A 22014-nucleotide genomic window follows, 5' to 3' on the forward strand; every position below is an offset into this window, starting at 1 on the left:
GCTATTATTTGGATGTACTTATTTAGATAGTTTCAATATCTGGGGACCTTCTGGTGTGGTCCTGTTGATAAATTTATCCCTGACAATTGAGTTGCTTTTTTTTTTTTCCTTTTTTGTGGGCTTTCTCTCTATGGTTTTGCATGCACAGATAACTGTGTAGAAGTTAGATACCAGGGTAGATAGTATTTACATAAAGGGCATAACTCTTTTTTGTTTGGGCTTCCCTTGCAGCTCAGCTGGTAAAGAATCCACCTGCAATGTGGGAGACCTGGGTTCAATCCCTGGGTTGGGAAGGTCCCCTGGAGAAAGGAAAGGCTACCCACCCCAGTATTCTGACCTGGAGAATTCCATGGACTGTTATAGTCCATGGGGTTGCAAAGAGTTGGACACAGTTGAGCGACTTTCACTTTCTTTTTTGTTTTTGCTATTATGATACATCTTTGAGTCAATCTAAGCAGTAGTCAATGTGTATTTGGGGTTTTGTTGTATCTACAGTTATCTTCAACTCAGCACAGATTTTTAACTCATAGCAGACGACGTTGTAATCTTGATCTTACTGATGGTCCTGGAGTTTTCAGAGTTTTTCTCTGGGTTACAGCTCCAATAAATGTGGGTCCTACATTCCTATTTAGTTCAGTTCAGTTGCTCAGTCATGCCCGACTTCTGTGATCCCATGAACCTCAGCACTACAGGCTTTCCAGTCCATCACCAACTCCTAGAGCTTACTCAAACTCATGTCCATTGAGTCAGTGATGCCATCCAACCATCTCATCCTCTGTCATCCCCTTCTCCTCCCATCTTCAATATTTCCCAGCATCAGGATATTTTTAAATGGATCAGTTTTTTGCATCAGGTAGCCAAAGTATTGGAATTTCAGCTTCAACATGAGTCCTTCCAATGAATATTCAGGACTGATTTCCTTTGGGATGGGCTGGTTGGATCTCCTTGCAGTCCAAGGGACTCTCAAGAGTCTTCTCCAAACCAGTTCAAAAGCATCAATTCTTTGGTGCAAAGGTTTCTTTATAGTCCAACTCTCACATCCATACATGAATACTGGAAAAGTCAGCCTTGACTAGACAGACCTTTGTTAGCAAAGTAATGTATCTGCTTTTTAATATGCTATCTAGGTTGATCATAGCTTTTCTTCCAAGGAAGAAACGTCTTTTAATTTCATGGCTACAGTCACCATCTACAGTGATTTTGGAGCCCCCCCAAAATAAAGTCTGTCACTGTTTCCATTGTTTCCCCATCTATTTGCCATGAAGTGATGGGACCAGATTCCATGATCTTAATTTTTTGAATGTTGAGTTTTAAGCCAACATTATCACTCTCCTCTTTCACTTTCATCAAGATGCTCTTTGGTTCTTGGCTTTCTGCCATAAGGGTGGTGTCATCTGCATATCTGATGTTATTGATATTTCTCCCAGCAATCTTGATTCCAGCTTGTGCTTCATCTAGCCTGGCATTTCGCATGATGTACTCTGAAGTTAAATAAGAAGGATGATGATATGCAGCCTTGGCATACTCCTTTCCCTGTTTGGAACCAGTCTGTTGTTCCATATCTAGTTCAAAGATTCTGGTTGTTGTTTGCTTTCCACTTTCTTAGTGATAGATTTCTGTTGTTTATATTCTGTTTTAGGCTTAAAATGTGGTCAGAGATGGGTTCTCTGCTCTCCTGGTTTAGCCTCCATCTTAGGCAGATGCTCAGTGCCTAAGCCTTAGCACTGTGGCTTTCTTAGTGTCCTGGCCAGTCTTTAACGTAGTAAGGAAACTGCCTGTTTCTCAATGATTGATCCTGGATAGGATGATTTCTTTTCTCTCCCCAGTAGAAGCAGATCTCTAGTTTGTGTCAGTGAAAGTTCCTGACAAATGGAGGTTTGCTTTCTTCTCTAATGGACAGACAACTTCTGTTGAACTCTTCCCTCAGTGGGAGTTGCTTTTGCCTGGAACCAGGGTCAGGAGAGGGTCTCCTTGCCTTTAGGAGATTGACAATCCTTGCCAAAAGGCAATACATCTTTGCCTATGTTTGCAGAGCATGAGGGTTTCCTGACTCTGCATGGATACTTAAGGTTTTTGTTTCACATTTGAGAAGGGTCTGGGTAGTGCTTGATTCTCTCTGAAGAAGATCCCTTTCACGTCTCCTGCCTCATTCTCAGTCTTCTATTAAGTACCCAGTTGAGGCCTGTGGAACACAGCTTGTGGCTGAGTATGTGTTTTCAGGATCTCAGGAATTTTAAGTTGTAATGTGAGCTAGCACTTAGCCTTTATGAGATTTTAAAGATTGTAGCTAATTTCTTCTTACCCAGTTTCTCAGCCACTGCCTCTTCCTTCTATGTTCTTCCCATTTTCTATCAAAAGAGAAGATGTGCATATCCATCTCCATCACAGGGAGTCATTACCAATTTGAATTTGTTTCTGTGCAGTGTTAACCCTCTGTTGTACGCAAGAAAAAGGTATGCTTTCATAAATTGTCCAGCTGGTGTTTGTTAGAGCAGGAATGATGTTCTCCTGTGGTTTCTACAGCCTAAGTGATAGTTAAACCTCTCTTTCTACATTTCTAAGTTCACTTATCACATAACAACTTTTTATATATTGATATTTGTTTGTGGTCTCTATTCTGGTATATTCTACTTATTTATTCTTACCGCTAATACCTCAGGCTCATATTCTAGATCATTTGCTGATGAGGAAAATTTCCACATATCTTGACTTATTATTCTCTAATATTTATTTGTTCTTTCATATGAATTTTAGATTTGTCAAATTCAGAAACAAATAAAAAACCTTACTGCAATGTTTATTGGACTCATATTACATTTACTGATTAATTTATGAATGATAAAATTTTCAACTAAAATTTTTTATCACTTTCTCCCTATTGATGTCTCTTAAAAATGCTTTATATATAATTTCCTCATTTGAAAAAAAAACTTACATATTTTATCAATAGATATTTCATAGATTTTGCTTATCTAAACTCTTAACACTTTGATTTCTATCCATTGGAACTTAGAACTTCAGCTGTCACTTACCACTTTTTCTATATCATACCAAACTTTTTTTCTTTTGATCACAACCATGGATTTATAGTCTTATAAAAATTAGTAAAACTCAAGTTTCCTATTGTTTACATAAAAGTCATTTCTCATAGTCACCTTTCCCATAAAATGATCCATCAGACTGAGAAATGAAGCAAGAAGAGCAAATTTTTCACTCCTTTATGTATTCTTACAGCACTTTTCAGATGCATTCCACTGACATAGCAAGGTAGACAAGTAGTTAATATACAGAATAATATATTTTTCTGCACTGGTATTTATCCTTAGTTCAGTTCAGTTGCTCAATCGTGTCCGAGTCTTTGAGACCTCATGAATCGCAGCACGCCAGGCCTCCCTGTCCATCACCAACTCCCAGGGATTAACAAAACTCATGTCCTTTGAGTCGGAGATGCCATCCAGCCATCTCATCCTCTGTCGTCCCCTTCTCCTTCTGCCCCCAATCCCTCCCAGCATCAAGGTCTTTTCCAATGAGTCAACTCTTCACATGAGGTGGCCAAAGTATTGGAGTTTCAGCTTCAGCATCAGTCCTTCCAATTAACACCCAGGACTGATCTCCTTTAGAATGGACTGGTTGGATCTCCTTGCAGTCCAAGGGATTCTCAAGAGTCTTCTCCAACATCATAGTTCAAAAGCATCAATTCTTGAGCACTCAGCTTTCTTCACAGTCCAACTCTCACATCCATACATGACCACTGGAAAAACCATAGCCTTGACTAGATGGATGCTTGTTGGCAAAGTAATGTCTCTGTTTTTGAATATGCTATCTAGGTTGGTCATAACTTTCTTTCCAAGGAATAAGCGTCTTTTAATTTCACGGCTGCAGTCACCATCTGCAGTGATTTTGGAGCCTAAAAAAAGAAAGTCTGACACTGTTTCCCCATCTATTTCCCATGAAGTAACACCCAAAAAAGATGTTCTTTTCATTATAGGGGACTGGAATACAAAAGGATGAAGTCAAGAAACACCTGCAGTAACGGGCAAATTTGGCCTTGAAGTACAGAATGAAGCACAGCAAAAGCTAATATAGTTTTGCCAAGAGAACACACTGGTCATAGCAAACACCCTCTTCCAACAACACCAGAGAAGACTCGCCACATGAACATCTCCAGATGGTCAACACCGAAATGAGATTGATTTATATTCTTTGCAGCCAAAGATGGAGAAGGTCTATACAGTCAGCAAAACAAGACCAGGAACTGACTGTGGCTCAGATCATGAACTCCTTATTGCCAAATTTAGACTTAAACTAAAGAAAGTAGGAAAAACCACTAGACCATTCAGGTATGACCTTTTTTGAAACAAATTCCTTATGATTGTACAGTGGAAGTGAGAAATAGATTTAAAGGACTAGATCTGATAGACAGAGTGCCTGATGAACTATGGACGCAGGTTTGTGACATTATACAGGAGACAGAGATCAAAACCATCCCCATGGAAAAGAAATGCAAAAAAGCAAAATGGCTGTCTGAGGAGGCCTTACAAATAGCTGCAAAAAGAAGAGAAGCGAAAAGCCAAGGAGAAAAAGAAAGACATAAGCATCTGAATGCAGAGTTCCAAAGAATAACAAGGAAAGATAAGAAAGCCTTCCTCAGCAATCAATGCAAAGAAATAGAGGAAAACAACAGAATAGGAAAGACTAGAGATCTCTTCAAGAAAATTAAAGATACCAAGGGAACATTTCATGCAAAGATGTTATCCTGGACTAGCATAATCTTGATTAATTATACATTTGAAATAAAAACATATCTGGGACCTAGATAATTATTTGACTTTTTCATGTTTATTTTCCTCTTGTACAGATGCTCATGTCTGGCATACTTTTTTATTCCATTCTTCATAACTTGCTAATCACAAAAACAGATATAAGAAATATCCCATAAAGACAATTTTGGTACCTTCTTAATGACATGCACAAGGATAAAGTAAACTTTAACATCAAATAAAGAGGAAATTTCCAAAATACTTTAATAAATACTTTATTTTTATTTTAATTGATTTTTTTTTTTATCAATTTCACTCTTGAAAAGTTGAGGGGGGAGCACTTTTCAAAAAAGGAGTTGTTAGATGAATTAATGCACTTAAACACAGTTTATAATTTCCAAACAATAGATAATAGCTATTTCAGAAGCTGTTATAAGCAGCTTTTATACTGTTATAAACAGTAAAATCATGCTTTATTTGTTGAGAGTTCTGTATTCATGTTCCATCATTTATAATAAGGTATATTTAAGAAAGGGTTTCTTGGGTGACTCAGATGGTAAAGAATCTGCCTGCAATGCAGGAGACCAGTGTTTGATCCCTGAGCCAGGAAGATCTCCTGGAGGAGAAAATGGTAACCCACTCCAGTGTTTTTGCATGGAGAATTCCATGGATAGAGGAGCCTGGTGGGCTATATAGTCCACAGGGTTATGAAGAGTTGGAGATGACTGAGTGACTAACACATACATCTTTAAAAAAAATGGGAAAAACTGTATTTATAGAATGATATTTAAATGGCCAACTTTGTAAAAGATGTGCCAAAATTTTTCAGAAAATAGGAAACAAAACTGAACATGTATTCACATGTGTTTTTGTTTGAAAAAATATTTGTAACTTGAATTATTAATGTCTTCTATTCTACAGTATATTTTATATGAATTACTGATAGGTGGTGATGAATATTAAGGTAAGGAAAAATAAGCCAGTGGAAAATACTTTTTCAGTTCTCTAATTGGAGATTTAACCCAAAACAACATTTTTTTGAAAGGCAATCCTCCATTAAAAACAAATCTACTAATAAGTTGTGTGAATAAGCAAATGGAATAGAAGTGATGTATCTAACTGTAAAACCAGAAAAATGTTGAATCCTTGACTATTCTGTCTTTTGTGCATGCCATAAGCAGGGGTACTAAGTTCACCAACGTCTAGGAGCAAGTCAATTCCTTGTAATTTTTTTCCTTAAAATGATCAGTATTGATGCATTTCTTTTTTGTTGTATAGTTATATTTTGAATTGACCTTTAAGCCACCAGAAAAAAAAATCCCATAGTAATAATATGTATTGCATTTAAGGGAATAAAAAAAATAGTAGGAATCTTTGCCTATAATTCTTAAATAAAATGTGTCTTGCTCATATGCATATATAAAAAGTTGTTAGTTTTAACATTCTATAAAGTACCATATTTTAAAAACAATCTTCTCCCTGTAGATATTCACATCTAATAAGCTGTCATTTCTTGCCAAAGGTTGTGTCAACTGAAATACTAGAGATCTCAGTATTTTATCTTCAAATAAGAATCACTGGATGTGTTCCTGTGAAGATATAGGATAGCCAATATATTCATTTTCTAATAGCTCTCATGACTCAATATTTTCCTGCAATCTAGCCCACAACACAACATTTTTAAACTAAAACTACTCACTCAAAGTCATCACCACCCCATACTCATATCATTCTAATCAAACATCGCCTATCCTTTCTTGGCTAAATTATGTATAACATTTGGTCTGATCAGCAAACATCTTTATCTTTCTCCTTGATTCCCATGAAATTCTCATTTCCATATTTTCTGTAAATGTAAGCATTCAACATGTTTCTAGCTTCAGAACCATTTTATTTCAAATTCCTACTCTAGGCTACATTATGCAGTCTTATTTTAAGTGACAGTGACTTAAACCTATATTCACATTTCAAAATCTGTCTTTATAGCTAAAAACCTAAATTTATATCTAATTGCTATAATTTCTCCAGGATGGTTTAGCAACTTCTCATTGATAAACTATAGAAATACAAATGTAATACATTCTTCAGTAAACCTGATCATCCTTCTTATAGTCCCTACACAGTATCACTATTATTCAAGTTACTAAATATAGAACCATTGGCTGTAGGGCTTGCGTGTACTTAACCATATCTGATTCTTTGAGACTCCTTAGCTTGTAGCCCTTAAGGCTCTTCTCATCCATTAAATTTTCCAGCCAAGAATACTGGAGTGAGTTGTTGTTTTCCTGCTGCAGGTGATCTTCCCCACCCAGGGACTGAACCGTTGTCTCTTTGTCTCCTACATTAGCAGGCAGATTCTTTACCATCGGCACCACCTGGGAAGCCATTGGAGGCAGTGTCAATGGCTTTTCCATGCTAGATTTATGTTTGCTTCTAACTCAGTAATGCCTTACTTTGAAACTGTAAGCTTTTTAAGGGATAAATATCAAGCAAATTATAAACAATATAAATAGTAAATATATTAATTTTAAAATAACTTGCATTTAGCATATAGTGCACATGTGCAAAATCAAAGAAGAAACCTCAAGCTAAGACTGCTATAACATCCATTGACACTTCCAAATGCACATGGCTAGTGGCTGTGAGGCCTGTAGTCCTCCTCCACTGAACCTTTGAGATTAGTAAACCTGTGGTAGAGAAAGGAACTACACATGGATTACAGTGAATAATTAACGGTTTGATGCTTTCATATCCTCAGAAACCTACCATACCACTAAGCTTTCCTCACTATGTTTTAGTTAGTTAGGGACCACCGTGGCAAATTATGGATATCTAGTGTTTTTCATACATTGGGTACTGTGTCTAAGATAATGCCTTAGAGATAAATTTTACTGAGATTGCAAGAGTTTTCAGTGTGTAAAAGAGTTAATAGGGTATATTGTTAATTCTTGATAACACTTCTTTCCTGATATTAATTTTATGTCTTCAAGACACTCTAAGCAAATAAATGATATGAAATTATATTGTTAAGAATTTCACATATCCAGTTTCCTGAGTATTTCACGTAACAGTTTTATGTGGTTCTAAACTAAGAAAATGGGCCTAACAGCTAGGCATAAGCCTTCCAGAAATTTTATCCAATATCTAAATTATTAGTATGTAACCTAGACAGAGTATTACAAAGCAGAGACATCACTTTGCCAACAAAGGTCCATATAGTCAAAACTATCTCTGGTTTTTCCAGTAGTTATGAACGGATGTGAGAATTAGTCCATAAAGAGGGCTGAGCACCAAAGAATTGATGCTTTCAAATTGCGGTCTTGGAGAAGACTCTTGAGAGTTCCTTGATCTGCAAGGAGATCAAACCAGTCAATCTCAAAGGAAATCAACCCTGAATATTCATAGGAAGGACTCTTGAAGCTGAAACTCCAGCACTTTGGCCACCTGATGTGAAGAGCTGACTCACTGGAAAAGACCCTGATGCTGGGAAAGATTGAAGGCAAAAAGAGAAGAGGGTGACAGAGAATGAGATGGTTAGAAAACATCACTGACACAATGGACATGAATTTGAGCAAACTCCAGGAGATAGTGAATGACAGAAGAACCTGAAGTGCTGCAGACACAATTAAGTGACTGAACAACAGCAATAGCAATCAAAGGTAATGCTGGGATTAAGTTAAGATATGAAAATAAAAACACTTAAGTACCTAACAGATAGTATACATCAGAATCATCTGTTGTTATTATTATATTATCATTGTTAATTTCATTTGCTTTTTTTAAATAGAAATCATTGGCTTTAAACTTTCTGAATCCTTAAATATCTTTGTAAACCCTTCCAGATGAAAATCTTGAGTGAGTATAGGATTTTTTAATTAATGTAAACTTCTTTTTCTATGTAATATATGTTATTCCTTAAATATCCTTTAGCAGTTGAAAATGCTTGCTTAATTCTTTTTCTTCAACCTATATTTTATCTGTACTATTTCCTAGTTTTAAGTTTGATTTGTCTTCCTTAGTTTCTTTAAATAGTTGTTATTCATTTATATAACAGTTTATACTGTTTTTAAAGTTTTTATTTGCTTCTTGATCTAATCCCTTCAATTTTACAGCTTTTGAGTGCTTACAAATTTGCAGGATGTAGAATTAGGATGTTTAGGTGTTAGGCCATTGGGCTGAGGAGAATGTGTCCAATGCCAAGAAAGGCTGAGGAATTTTTCCTGTTCTTAATTTTCTCTAAGATCCTTCAGGGAAGAGGTACTTCTTTTATAATGAGTAAGATAGGCTACAATTCAGGTCATTTTTTGTAATCCTATGTAAAGACCATAATCCATGACAGGATGATAAGGATGATATTTTGAAATTAAATGGTTTTTATTGTTGCTTTAATTTTCTCCATAGGATTCTAATCTATTTTAGATAATAAATCTCAAGTGTTCCAGGCACCAGACAACTAATTTTTACTTAATTACTATTGACTTACAAACAGAAGAAGACAAATGATTCAAATGTTAAATGATTTTTTAGAACACAGGTTAACCCAAGGCAGTGGACATCTATTTATGAGAGATGTTCCATGAAAGATAAAATGTGATGATTTATGTTCATCTTAACAAACCTGCAATTAGTAATTAGCCACTTTGATTTAAGAACATTTTCTGTTTTACTTTATGAGTACTTATTTTCTACTGGGCTTCCCTGGTGGCTCAGATGATAGAGAATCTGCCTACAATGTGGGAGACCTGGGTTCGATCCCTGGGTTGGGAAGATCCCCTAACGGAGGGCATGCCAACCCACTCCAGTATTCTTGCTTGGAGAATCCACATAGAGGAGCCTGGCTGACTGCAGTCCATGGGGTCACAAAGAGCTGGACCCACCTGAGTGACTAAGCATGCATGCACATGCATAAGGGCCATAGAATTCTTAGTAAGTGTTGAATAAAGGCCCACACCATTTTCGTTTTCACTGAGCCTTAAAAATTATGTTGTATGCCCTAGTTCTACTTATGGTATATTTTAAAGACATGTATTTATTATTTAGGAAAGCATTCATATATAGAAAACCTACATGGAAAATGAGGTAATGATTAAGACACAGTTGTCTTCTTATTCATGTCTTATAATTATGATTTTCTTAGAATTTTCAATGAGAATTGTGTTCATACCTGTGAGGAATAGACAAGAATGCAAGTAGGGAATGGTACACAATAAGTTTCAAAACTATTGATAATATTCTATTTCTCTATCTGAGTACACAGGTTTTTTTGGTTTTGATTATAAAATGTATGAGATATACATATGTTTACATATACATGATTTTTTCACCCAATACAAAAATAAAACTATAAGTATAAATAATACATTTGACTACAGAAATAGTTAAATGCAGGCAACATAGAAAAGACAAATTGAAAAAAAAAAAAAAATTAGAATGCACATACAAAGGAGAATTATATTACCATATGAACAAATACGGAGAAGGCAATGGCACCCCACTCCAGTACTCTTGCCTGGCAAATCCCATGGATGGAGGAGCCTGGTGGGCTGCAGTCCATGGGGTCGCTAGGAGTTGGACATGACTGAGCGACTTCCCTTTCACTTTTCACTTTCATGCATTGGAGAAGGCAATGGCAGCCCACTCCAGTATTCTTGCCTGGAGAATCCCAGGGACGGGGGAGCCTGGTGGGCTGCTGTCTCTGGGGTTGCACAGAGTCGGACATGACTGAAGCGACTTAGCAACAGCAGCATGAACAAATATTGTATGAGGAAAAAGAGTCTTCTGAATGAAAAATGGATAGCATATAGGTAGATCATTTCAAGAGAACTATAATTGAACAAGATACAGACATACACTATTGTAAAATATCAGTGATATAAATTTAAATAATAGGATTCTATATTTTGCCTATCTAATGAAAAATTTCACTTTAAATAAATATTTGATATTTGTAAAGTGCAAGAGATGCACACTCTTATGTGATATCTTTGTAAATTGGCAGTCTTTTTAAAGGCCCTTTTTAAAGGCTAGCAATAGGTGTCACAACTGTTAAAATATCATAGTTCGATCATCTAGAAATATATATTTTCAAAAACAATTCTAGTTGTGTGTAAAGATTTTTTAATGAAATTTCTTATTTCTTTATGTAAAAAATGAACATTTCTTAATTGCCTAATAATAATAAGATACAGGCTAAATAAATTGATTTAAGTAATAACTGTATGCGACATAAGCAACTAGTAATATTTTATTTTAGATAAAAATGGTAAATTGAGAATCAAAGCATAAAATTGACTGTGGCTGATTTTTCAGGGGAAAACTAGATAGAGATATTATTTGGTTTTCAGTGTGTTCATATAATTTTAAGATTTTCAACAATGGACAGGTATGGTTCTTATAGAATATATATATTCCACATAGCATATCATAGTACTGTAATTTTTTCTTGCCTTTTTTCAAAGCAAGTCTTTATTGTTTTAAACTTACAGAAATATTTCAGAGATCTTTTTAATGACTTTGAAATGTTTTCGGTTTTCTCATAGTTTCTAGAAGCTCATGTACATTGAAGGGTTTCTTCTTCCTACTGGTCAAATGAAACATCCTATTTGTTACACTTCAAATCACTGATAAGAAACAGAGCATCTGCCCATCCTATATATCTTAGCAAACATAAAATCCAAATAATTAGAGAATACATAGAATCATTAAATTACTTAATTATTACATCCTTTAAGATGACACTGCTAACCAAGTGTGAAGAGAAGAAATAATTATTTTTATTTGCCAATTAGGAAGAAAAAAAATCCAATTATGCCAATATAAACATGACTATGTTTCTTCTCTAAAATTCTATAGGGAGTGAAGGATATCAGATTTATAGATTCTAGATATATATATGTCTTAGTTTATGGCAATCTATAACAGGGAGTTGTAGATTTGGAATTCTGAAGAGGTATTTAGGGGTGTCAGAACCAAAACAACATTGAATTCGCTTATATGTGTTAGCCACTCAGTCGTGTCCAACGCTTTACAACCCCATGGACCGTAGCCCACCAGGCTCCTCTGCCCATGGAATTCTCCAGGTAAGAATACTGGAGTGGGTTGCCATTCCCTTCTCCAAGGTATCTTCCCAACCCAGGAATAGAATCTGGGTCTCCTGAGTTGCAGACAGATTCTTTACCATCAAAGCCACCAGGGAAGCTGAATTCTCTTATAGATCCATGTTTATCTATTTTTCTATTTTCTCACTCTCTCCAATAGAATTAGGATTTCTGGAGTCCTTTATTTACATCTTAAGGTAGATAGATATGTAAGTAGCTATAAAAACATATGGATATTGAAATTTGGAATATTTCATTCCCATGTCATGTATATAGTTTATATGTATATTTTAAATTAATTATCTTAAAGATATTTTCCCTGTATGGTATCTTTATATTGTTTTGTTTATTCATGTCCACACTGAAATTTCAACAGACTATCTGTCTACAAATAGATATCATCACTGCATTAAAATGTATTTAAAGTATTGTTCCATAACAATTGGAGAAAATATTATAATAGATATTTGACTACACTGAGAACTGTAAAATCCATGATAGTGATTCATATATTTTTATTTTTTGACATGTATTTTTTTTTTTTTTTAAGTTTTATTAAAGTATAAAGGAGATAGAAAAAGCTTCTGACATAGGCATCAGAAGGGGGCAGAAAGAGTACCCCTCATGTCCACACTGAAATTTCAACAGACTATCTGTCTACAAATAGATATCATCACTGCATTAAAATGTATTTAAAGTATTGTTCCATAACAATTGGAGAAAATATTATAATAGATATTTGACTACACTGAGAACTGTAAAATCCATGATAGTGATTCATATATTTTTATTTTTTGACATGTATTTTTTTTTTTTTTTAAGTTTTATTAAAGTATAAAGGAGATAGAAAAAGCTTCTGACATAGGCATCAGAAGGGGGCAGAAAGAGTACCCCTCATGTCCACACTGAAATTTCAACAGACTATCTGTCTACAAATAGATATCATCACTGCATTAAAATGTATTTAAAGTATTGTTCCATAACAATTGGAGAAAATATTATAATAGATATTTGACTACACTGAGAACTGTAAAATCCATGATAGTGATTCATATATTTTTATTTTTTGACATGTATTGAACCCTACTCTTAGTAGAGAATACATAGTTTATCTTCAGGAGCCCCGGCACAGTAGTCCATTGCTTGAGATGGTCAGGACTCAGAAGTTGACATTCTATAAAGCAACAATCAAGTAGTGCCAGATTTGTATTGCCCTAATAAAATATATGGCCTTTGAACAAACTGACAGTTTAACTAAAAGGCCTGAAAGTTTGATTCACTATTAATTGTGTTTTAGTCAGTGGGAGCTTGTTAGGGGGAAAAGTGCCACAATTCAAAAGCAATCTGTTTTCACCCTTAATGACTGTTAAAGAGGTTTGGGCTGGTGCACTGGGATAATCCAGAGGGATGGTATGGGGAGGCAGGTGGGATGGGGGTTCAGGATTGGGAACATGTGTACACCCGTGGTGGATTCATGTTGATGTATGGCAAAACCAATACAATATTGTAAAGTAATTAGCCTCTAATTAAAATAAATAAATTTAAATTTAAAAAAGAAAAAAAAAAGAGGTTTGTGCACCTGAAGCATTTTAGAGTTTCTCCATATTCCATTTGTGCTCTCTTTGTTTGACTGACTTATTTTTTGAAGTATCAGGCATCTTCATCTGACTAACATATCCATTCTAATTCTTAACCAATTGAGTTTGAATTATATCTGTATTTGGCTAGATATGAGATTTTCTTCTATTTAAATCCGAATTTGGCAATAGGAATTCATGATCTGAGCCATAGTCAGCTCCCGGTCTTATTTTTGCTGACTGTATAGAGCTTCTCCATCTTTGGCTGCAAAGAATATAATCAATCTGATTTTGATGTTGACCATCTGGTGATGTCCATGTGTAGAGTCTTCTCTTGTGTTGTTGGAAGAGGGTGTTTGCTATGACCAGTGCGTTCTCTTGGCAAAACTCTATTAGCCTTTGCCCTGTTTCATTCCGTACTCCAAGGCCAAATTTGCCTGTTACTCCAGGTGTTTCTTGACTTCCTCCTTTTGTATTCCAGTCCCCTATAATGAAAAGGACATCTTTTTTGGGAGTTACTTCATGGGAAATAGATGGGGAAACAGTGGAAACAGTGTCAGACTTTCTTTTTTGGGGCAGATGATGATTGCAGCCATGAAACTAAAAGACGCTTACTCCTTGGAAGGAAAGTTATGACCAACCTAGATAGCATATTCAAAAGCAGAGACATTACTTTGCCAACAAACATCCATCTAGTCAAGGCTATGGTTTTTCCAATGATCATGTATGGATGTGAGAGTTGGACTGTGAAGAAAGCTGAGTGCCGAAGAATTGATGCTTTTGAACTGTGGTGTTGGAGAAGACTTTTGAGAGTCCCTTGGACTGCAAGGATATCCAACCAGTCCATCCTAAAAGAGATTAGTCCTGGGTATTCATTGGAAGGACCGATGCTAAAGCTGAAACTCCAGTACTTTGACCACCTCATGCAAAGAATTGACTCATTGGAAAAGACCCTGAGGCTGGGAGGGATTGGGGGCAGGAGGAGAAGGGGACGACAGAGGATGAAATGGCTGGATGGCCTCTCTGACTCAATGGACTTGAGTTTTGGTAGCCTCCGGGAGCTGGTTATGGACAGGGAGGCCTGTCATGCTGTGATTCATGCTGTCGCAAAGAGTAAGACACAACTGAGTGACTGAACTGAACTGAAATGATGAGATTTTCTATGTGTATACTAATTAGGCAGAACTGTGTTCATGAACCCAGAGTAAGATTTTTTAAATTGGGGAATAAAAATATGGCAATTAATGGATGCATTTATATTTTGATTTTAAAATTTTATTTATTAAAAGTATTTATATGCATTTTAGGTTGCTTCCCTGGATGTCCACTGGTTAAGGATTTGCCCTCCAATGCAGGATGTGGGTTCATTCCTAGGTCTGGGAACTAAGATCCAACATGCTGCTGGGCAACTATGGCCATGTGCCAAAATGGAAGTTCCCACATGCTGAAACACACAGCTAAATAAATATATAAATATTTAAAAAGTATTGATATACATTTTTATACAAATTTAAGTCCTGTAATAAAGTCCTAACAGGTATCCAGTTTTTCTTTGAACTGTTATACTCCTAGAGATAGTATCAGAGCATTGGTAAATGTCATTCCCAGGCCAGAATTTACTGTATTGATTTTGGCCAGTCTTGGTGTTAAGGTGAGTATAACTTTCATTCTTTTAAATCCCACATGTCCTTATTTAATCTACTCTGATGTTTAAGCTAGAATTAGTTTGTTTAATGAACTCTCAAAATGCCTAACACATGCATCTCATTTTAAATTTAGGGATAAATGTTGTTGGTGATGTAAACAAAATATAAAAATATATTCAAGTAAATATGTCATGCACAATTTTGATTCAATTTTTGGTTCACCTTCTGGAATATTAATCAGTCTTGACAATAAAAACAAGTTGTTCCTTTACCTGAGCAGCCTATATAGAGTCTTTCTAAATAAGGGCTTTTAAATAAAGCAACATGCTCATGAGCATATTTTGTACACTGGAATACACTTTCCACACTATTTAGCTGTAGTTCAATAGTGCCTAAAGGAAATCTGTCAAAGATGAACAACTTAAACAGAGATAAATCAATTTGAACGAAGCCAATTATAAGACATGAATTAATTTATTTACAATATTCATTTCCCCTCATTTATGAGTATACTAGATTTCTAAATATGTTCCAAAGATAGGTTGACCATGAGTCAAGGTTTGCTTGGGGCAATCCTGTGTTCAGCTTGTCTCTGTTTAATTATTGTTTGTATTTCCTTTTCTCTCAAACATTTTTCTGTATGATTGATAAATTGCATGGTCACCCTAGCTACATGCAATGGAGAATAGCAGAAATGAAGGGAGTGACGTATCAGCCAAAATATAGCAAAGGGACTGGAAAGTGGAAGGATAAGGGACATGTCTGGGAATAGAGCAGGTAATGTGCTTTCACAGATCTACCTGGAACAAAATTCCTTTGTGAAAGAAAATTGGCCAATATGTGGTACCAAATTGACCTTTGGAATAAAGAATGGCAATGTGTATTACCATTTTTGTTGTTCAGTTGCTAACTTGTGTCTGACTCTTTGCTACCCCATAAACTGCAGCATGCTAGGCTTCCCCATCCTTCACTTTCTCCCTGAGTTTGCTCAAACTCATGTCCATTGAGTCAGTGATGCTATCCAACCATCTCATCCTCTGCCACCCCATTCTCCTCCTGACCTCAGTCTTTCCCATTATCAGGGTCTTTTCCAATGAGTTGGCCCTTCACATCAGGTGGCCAAAATATTGGAGCTTCAGTTTCAGCACCAGACCTTCCAAAGAATATTCAGGGTTGATTTCCTTTAAGATTGACTGGTTTGATCTCCTTGCTGTCCAAGGAACTCTCACAAATACCTTTAAAAAAATAAAAAGGAAATAAGTCAAATGTCTTTAAGCCAGTATTCCTTGAATGTTTTATGGCCATCAACTATTTTTATGTAAATCTATTAACATCTAAAATAAATAATATTCTGTAAATGTGATTATCGTATACTTTATTTTCTAAACTTGGAAACTCCTGAAAGTGAGAGAGGACTGTATCATTGTTAATAATTAAACTGGAAGAAGTGTGTAAATGGGCACTATTCTGGGTAAACCAGAACTGTTTGAGGTATTCCTGGAATCAAGATCACCCTACACAATGGGGCTTCTCAGGTGGCGCCAGTGGTAAAGAACCCCCGTGCCAATGCAGAAGACATAAGAGACACAGGTTCGATTCCTTGGTCACGGAGATCCCCTGAAAGGGGACATGACAACCCACTTCAGTATTCTTGCCTGGAGAATCCTCACGGACAGAGGAGTCTGATGGACTGCAGTCCATAGGGTCTCAAAGAGTCAGACACCACTGAAGCCACTTAACATGCACACATTGTCCACATAAATCACAGACTTTTGAATCTTTTAATAATTACTATTAATATTGAATATAATTCCTAAACCAATAAATAAACTCTACAATGATAGTTAAGTAGCATGTATATTGGAGAAGGCAATAGCACCCCACTCCAGTACTCTTGCCTGGAAAATCCCATGGACGGAGGAGCCTGGAAAGCTGTAGTCCATGGGATTGCTGAGGGTCGGACACGACTGAGCGACTTCACTTTCACTTTTCACTTTCATGCATTGGAGAAGGAAATGGCAACCCACTCCAGTGTTCTTGCCTGGAGAATCCCAGGGACGGGGAGCCTGGTGGACTGCCGTCTATGGGGTCACACAGAGTCGAACATGACTGAAGTGACTTAGCGGCAGCAGCAGCAGCATGTATATACTTGATTCCCCCCGGTTTCATGTGATATTGTAGAGATAGGAGATTGGGATCACCATTCCTGTTGTAGAGTGGTGGAAAAATGGGAGAGCTAAAAGTCTTAAGGCATTTCTTTTTTCAGGAAGCAGCTGGTCTAGACAGTGTCATTTGGGGAAGACATAAAATAACAGTTTAATAAAATAGAACAGTATTCAGAAATATTCTAATACCATATGAAATATGAGTAATCCTTGAAGTAGAAACAGAAGTTTCAGATAATGATAATTAATTCAAGAATTTTAAAAGTAGCATATTGCTTATCCTCAGATGTAACTAAATTTCACATTCTGAATATTGACACGTAACAAGTAATGGGCTGGCCAAAAAGTTCATTTGGGTTTTTCTATATGATATTATGGAAAAACCCAAATGAACTTTTTTATCAACCCAATATATGCTTATACACTTAATGATCATTTATTAAAGTAGATAAACAACAATTTTATTATGTAAAGCATCACAAAATGCATAAATTTCCTAAAAACCTAACATGCTTAAAATATTCATGAAGGGATTTGAAGGTGAACATCTAAGACGGCTATGAAAATTCAGAGGAAATGGCACCCCACTCCAGTACTCTTGCCTGGAAAATCCCGTGGACTGAGGAGCCTGGTGGGCTGCAGTCCATGGGGTCGCTAAGAGTTGGACATGACTGAGCTACTTCACTTTCACTTTTCACTTTCATGCATTGGAGAAGGAAATGGCAACTCACTCCAGTATTCTTGCCTGGAGAATCCCAGGGACAGGGGAGCCTGGTGGGCTGCTGTCTCTGGGGTCGCACAGAGTTGGACACGACTGAAGTGACTTAGCAGCAGCAGCAGCAGCAACTTAATCTAATCCTCATTATCAAATTTAACTGTTAAGCCTGTCTGAAAACTACTTTTTAACTTCATAGATGATTATTTCAATCCAAGCCAGAAAACAAATAAATAGGAAATAAATCAGACCGTAGATAATTAACCATAAAGACATTTGAAGTCACAACACAGCATGAGAAGTCATGAGAGAATAGAGAAAATATATAAAAGTGAAGAAAACAGGAGAAAGGAAAACATCTTACTCACACTTAAGGGAATCACAGAATGATAGAATTCAAAATAATTTTATTATTAATTTAATTAAACACGTGATGGATTTTAAACGAGACTGACCAGTAGGTTATCTTTCATTGATTCCTTTAGTTTTATCCTTACCTGACTCTTTACTGTAGGTGACAGATGTTAGTGGACAATTACCCTCCTAGCTTCCTATTGGGTTCTTCCAAGGGAAATTCTTTCTTGAGATTAAAGGAAGGAATGAGTAAGGTTAGGGTCTTTATTTTCCTAGTAACATTCATGTCATGTCACTTAAACTGGATGGACTGCATTGCCTAAACATATATTCACCTTTCAAAGTAGCCTTATTTTCTCCTTTATTTTAATAGCTATACTCTTCCTTTCCCACTCGGTCTAGAGGTGAGAACTATCATTCAGTAGGCAGAGTGACTGCATTATCCCTATATCCACCTATACTTCTGTAAATAGTCCATTTATTAAACATTTCTTGACTTTTCTTAATTGGAGTGTGCCATCCGTTTGCTATTTAGACCTTGTTCGAGTCTAGAAAAATAATAAAACAAGTACCCAGTAGGGCTATATTTCTGTCACTGTCCTGTATATTTTTCCTGGGAAAATCTGTTTAATTTATACTCATTTTTCCCCCTCCATTCTTCAGGTTAAGTTTTGACAAGTAGAATGTGACCAAATCTTTGTTGTCATGTGCTATATCAAGTCTTTAGATTTAGTGACCTGGCTCAGAAAGAAGCATGACATAAATAGCATTTTGGCAATTTCCTATCTCAACCAAAACTCACTTGCATTTTAGAGCAATGATCCATCAGTTTATAGAAAAATGTCATGTTTTCTGACAGAAACCTTTCAGCATATTAGTGTAAAAAGTCATGTGCATATATTAAAACATCCAAATTTTTGTTTTGGGATTATTTGTAGTATATATTTAACTGTCCAACCTCTCCTATAATATAAAAGAGAGATTTTATGTGTAATTTGGTTTTGTCAAACAGATGAACTGTTCTTCCCTTACTACTATTCTTTTATGGAAAAAAAAAAAACAAAAAACAGTGAGCTAATGGCATGTTGGATATTTAGACTCTTAGTAGGTATGTGGATGATGCTTCTTTAATTTAGCAAGGCATTTATCATCAGTTCTATACACAGGAGTTATCTGCTTCATATTTAAAATTAATATAAGATTATAGATTTATTTTAAATTCTCAGTTACACAGCATTAGAAAGTAACAAATGAGATGAATTTTGAAAAATATGAGAAATTTTGAAAAAGCATAATGCTATCAAGTAATTCCAAGAGATACTTTATAACATATCCAAGACATCATTTTAACAGCACATATTCAAAACTCTGAGAAATATTGTATTAAAAAAATTGGAACATCTGTTTCAATACAGAATTATATTTTATATATTAATAAAACATTTAAATCATGTTTTCAAATAATATATTTTATATAAAGTTGATTTATAGAGGTAATAATGATGCTAATTAGCAAGATTTTAAAATCCCTTTTGAATATTTATTTCATTTCTCACAATGAGATTTCTTATTTTGTAAAGGGCAACACATTCATGATACTTTTCTTGTATCATCCAAAATTTTTTGAAGATACAATAGAAAAGAGCAAGTCCTTTGAAAAGATAAGCATATTGATAACACTTAGTCCTCACTCAAAAGAAGAAAAGGGAGAAGGCCCAAATAAAATCATTAATGAGAGAAAAGTTAAAAATGACACCACAGAAATAAACAAAGATCATAAGAAATTACTGCCACTAATTGTGTTCCAGGGAAATAGACAAACTAGAGAAATGAACAAATTCCTTAAAAGTGTATCACTTCCCATTAGAGCCAGAAAAAAAAGGACACATCAATACTAATATTGAAAATGACCAGCAATAATAATAGTAAGCCCCTAACAAACAACAGTCCAGGACCAGTTTCACAGGTGAATTCACGAAACATTCAAAGAAGAGTTAACACCTATACTTCTCAAACTATTCCAAAATCTTTAAGAGAAAGGGACACTTTGAACTCATTCTATGAGATCATCATCACTCTGCTACCAAAACAAAAGACACCACAAAAAAGAAAATGATAGTCTAATATTACTGACAAACATAGATGTAAAAATCCTGAAATAAAATATCAGTAAATCAAATTCAGTAATACACTAAAAGTGTATTACCATGGTCAAGTGGGATTTATCCCAGGAATGCAAAGATATTTGTAGATATATAAACCCAACAACATGCTACATGACATTAAGAAAATGAAGAATAAAACTCACATGATTGTCTCCATAGATGCAGAAGAACATTTTGACAAAATCGAGTACACATGTAACGGAGAAGGCAATGGCACCCCACTCCAGTACTCTTGCCTGGAAAATCCCATGGACCGAGGAGCCTGGTGGGCTGCAGTCCATGGGTTCGCTAAGAGTCGGACACGACTGAATGACTTCACTTTAAATTTCACTTTCATGCATTGGAGAAGGAAATGACAACCTACTCCAATGTTCTTGCCTGGAGAATCCCAGGGACAGGGGAGCCTGGTGGGCTGCCGTCTATGTGGTTGCATAGAGTCGGACACGACTGAAGTGACTTAGCAGCAGCAGCAGCAGCAGCAACAGTATACTAATAAAAAACACTCTCAACAAAATGGGTATAGAGTAAATGTACCTCAACATAAATAAGGCCATGCATGACAAAGCTACAGCCAAAATCATACTCAGTGATAAAAAGCTGAAAGCATTTCTTCTAACATCAGCATCAGGCCAAGCATACTCACTCTAACTTTTATTTAGCATAGTATTGGAAGCTCTAGCCACAGAAGTTAGACAGGAGAAAGAAGTAAAATAAATCTATATTGGGAAAGAATTAAAACTGTCACTATTTTTGGATGACATGATACTTTATATAGAAAATTCTAAAGATGCCACCAAAACGTATTATAACCAATAAACTTTCAGGGTATGAAATTAATGTACAGAGATCTATTGTGTTTCTATACATGAACAACAAGATGTCAGACAGGAAAATTTTAAAAATTCAGTTTAGAACTGCATAAAAAGGATAAATCTAACCAAGGAGGTAAAAGACTGTACTTGGAAAACTGTAAGACACTGATGAAAGAAATTTAGGATGACACAAACAAATGGAAAGATACAGTAGTCTAGGATTGGAAGAATTATTCTATTATTAGTCTATACTACCCAAGGTGACCTATAGTTTCAATGTGATCCCTATCAAAACACCAGTGTCATGTTTCACAGAACTGGAAGAAATACTTCTAAAATTTGTAGGGACACACAAAAGACTCCAAGTAGCCAAAACAATCTTGAGACAGAACAAATCTGGAAGTATCATGTTTCCTGGTTTCAAACTATGTTATAAAGCTTCAGTAATTAAAACATTATGGTACTGGGAAAACAAACAAACAAACAAAAAACAGAACAGACCAGTGGAACAAAATAGAGAGCCCAGAATTATGCCCACACTTATTTAATCAACAGAGGCAACAGAAACAAGATTATACAATATGGAAAAACTCTCTTCAGTAATAGCATCTTGCTTTTCCTATATCCTTTAATTTTCATTTCCATCCATGTTGTTGTGTTTGGCAGGATCCTCTAATGGTGAAATAATATTCCATTTCATATATATACCACATCACATCTTCT

The sequence above is a fragment of the Bos indicus genome, chromosome 2 (genome assembly GCF_029378745.1).
Source record: "Bos indicus isolate NIAB-ARS_2022 breed Sahiwal x Tharparkar chromosome 2, NIAB-ARS_B.indTharparkar_mat_pri_1.0, whole genome shotgun sequence".
NCBI classification, from domain to species: Eukaryota; Metazoa; Chordata; class Mammalia; order Artiodactyla; family Bovidae; genus Bos; species Bos indicus.